Here is a 2,883-nt window from a genome sequence, read left to right as displayed (position 1 = left end):
GGGGGGGGGGTCACTGGCTCATAAACAGTAGGGTGGGGGTGATATTATAAAAAATAACCTCTAAAAACCATAATTCATTTATGTTTAATGGTAAATTACTTTTTTTGTAATTCTCTTCTATTTACAGATAAGGCATATTTACACTGGATGGCACCTCAATATGCACAACGTACACAACCCGTTAGAGCGTGAACAGATTGCACAGGTTTTCCCTGCATTTTTCGATGGCAATCAAGGTTTTTCTCTGGGTTTTTTTCTGGTTTTTTTTTTCGGGGGGGGTATCTGAGAGCCTCTCCTGCACCCCCATCATGCTCTGTGCATCAGCAGCAAATTCCCACAATGATCCTACCAAATACGCCCTGGGCTCCATCTTGGATCCAGTATTAGGATGCAGCTACATGCGAGAAGATCATGCCACGCTAGCATGGCGCTGATGGTGTGATGCAGCCTAGACACGAGGCCAACCAAGTCACACCAGTACACGTGAACCCCATATCATGGATACGTTGCCACTATTATCACCACATTTCCCCCTGCTCCACTCAAGACATAATGAATTTACTATCTTAAATATAACTTTAAACATATGGCCTTTGTTATGCCTTTTACATTAATGATTTATATATTTCTTGTGTGCGTGTCAACAGGAAATTCATACACCAGTGTTCCACACATATTCTTCCTGGAGTCACAGTTTAGGAAGTACCTGACAAAACTAATTATGAGCAGAAGGACGTTCATATTTTATGTCCTGACATTATATTAATCCTATAAGACAAGAGTTCCGAGTTCGACGGCCACTCATCATCCTCAGATTAATGAGACAATAGGTTACAGTCATGCTGCTGTCATTGCTCTGCTTTGTAATAGCTTCACTAAGCATGTCAAACCAAGGACTCGAGAGGGGCTGCTAATGTTACTGCAGCCATTATAGTCTCCCACTCCTGAAATGTGATAATCTGTGGAATCTTGTTGTTTCCGCAGAATTTATTCTTCGAAATCAAAAGTCATTGAACTGGTTTTCTCCTTACTGGCTCGCTCATTGTCTGTGCTTGCGTAATCTTGTTCAGAATAGTGGGGCGGCTGGTCCCTATCTCAGCAATCAGTGGACAGCCCAGGGACAACACAGTGACACACAAGACAAACAGCCACGCACTTTCTCACTTGAGGTCATTTTAGAATCTCCAGTTGACCTTACTTGTGTTGTTTTGGACTCTGATAGCTATGTATTCCTCTGCATTTCTTACATTCATCAATTATGTGTTTCCTAATAGAGGTACTGTACTATGTTGGCAACTGATTTATAGGGCTGCAAACCAACAGAAGTGAAAATAGTTTATTGCTGCATGTGTGGGACCAAGCAGTGAAGGCATAGAGGCATCTTTATTTCACCCAACAAATGACAAAGTTCAAAATATAGTTTTTGGGCCCATAAAAGAGGTCAACTATATATATCTCTAGTCAAAAAAGTGACTTACAGAATATTAGCTGAGCAACCAAAGTCTACACACCTTAACTCACCAAAGTGATCTACAAAGACCCAGAAGGGTAACTTATATAGTGATTTAGTCAGATTATTTTACACATAATAGGGGAAATATAACTAAATATCAATACTAAAGACCAAATCATCTGTCTAAACCTAAAACACCCCCCTTGCTAACAAGCACATGGTTGGTCCTGCTGAGCTGGCATTGTGCTTTCAAAGTCCTCAGGCCTTTGGCCACGCCTCTTGCCCAGACAGGAAGCAGCCAACTTACCAAAACCAGGTAATTCAAAAAAGAGAAACATAATTAATATAATAGATGTTCAACCACAAGACAAAATGAACCAATGACGTGAGTGTGTGGACTGATTTTTATCAATGTGTTGCTGCAGGTATCAGAAGATTTCATGCATGAGGCAGCCATATTGGATTTTGAAGTTGTGGCTGGTGAGGAATTTACTTTACATGTTGGAAAGCCAACTTGGCAGGGCGTTCCAGTTTATGTTTTATGAATGTTCACTTCTGGGTCCGAACAAAAGGCACCATCAGAGGTTAAGATAACTAGAAGACACACTGAGAGTGGCTAGGCTAAGTTTTGAAACTGCAAACAATACTTTTCTTTAGCAACAGCTTTTTTTTAATGCTTCGCCATCTTTTTTGCTGTTAGGTAGCAGCAGTGCTTCTGTATTTTTGGGTAATTTGTTTTATTTTGCGACTTATTTGCAGTCTGTCTCTTTCTTACAGATGTATACATGTGCACAGCTCGACCTCTCTGCTGCTGCTAATTACACCTCCTTTTTGCCAACAAGCCTTACATGTCTCCTAATGGTCCTCGCCATTTTGCACGCAACACAAAGCTGCTGTGTGACTGCGTTTCCTTGAGCAAAGTCTGAACCCTTATTTGACACGACGTGCTAATGTAAATGACACCATTTTTAGATAAGTTACGAAACATGCAATGCAAATGTTCCTGCTTTTCGCTGAGGACTCTTGACAAGTGTTATTAAAAGCTGTGCGGCTGTGGAATTATATAAAATTTGCATCTGTTTGTGCAGTTTTTGATCGCTTGTTAAAGAAAATGGGTTTAATTACAGAGCAGGGGACTTTAGCACATGTCTGGCCATTACTGTCCTCCCTACACTTGGCAGTCTGGCAGTTGAAACCATAGAGAAAGAAGCAGCAACTACTTTTTATATTACTAATGCTTCACTTCTTTGCTATTGCCTCAGAGCCTTTCCTCACCCTCTTCGACCAAGTCATGTTTCACTGATAGACCTTGTGAATTCACATATAGCTTCAAAAACCCTTCTTAGATCTGCCATGGACAAAGGATAGCAGCTCATCAACAGACCAGGGACCAGCTTTAGCCTCATTTACTCTCGCACAAAAGCTTTAAC

At 40.9% G+C, this 2,883-nt stretch overlaps 1 long non-coding RNA gene across 1 annotated transcript; it reads left to right on the top strand.

Moving 5' to 3' along the window:
• Nucleotides 1-1,682: 1,682 nt before the first annotated feature.
• LOC112450840 lies at nucleotides 1,683-2,478 on the top strand. The gene is made up of 3 exons (XR_003039562.1): nucleotides 1,683-1,769; nucleotides 1,879-1,933; nucleotides 2,231-2,478. It is a non-coding gene; the product is annotated as an uncharacterized LOC112450840 (long non-coding RNA).
• The last annotated feature ends 405 nt before the right edge of the window (nucleotides 2,479-2,883 follow it).

The sequence above is a fragment of the Kryptolebias marmoratus genome, linkage group LG7 (genome assembly GCF_001649575.2).
Source record: "Kryptolebias marmoratus isolate JLee-2015 linkage group LG7, ASM164957v2, whole genome shotgun sequence".
NCBI classification, from domain to species: Eukaryota; Metazoa; Chordata; class Actinopteri; order Cyprinodontiformes; family Rivulidae; genus Kryptolebias; species Kryptolebias marmoratus.
Note: the sequence above shows the minus strand (reverse complement) of the source record. Positions and strands in the feature narration are given on the sequence as shown.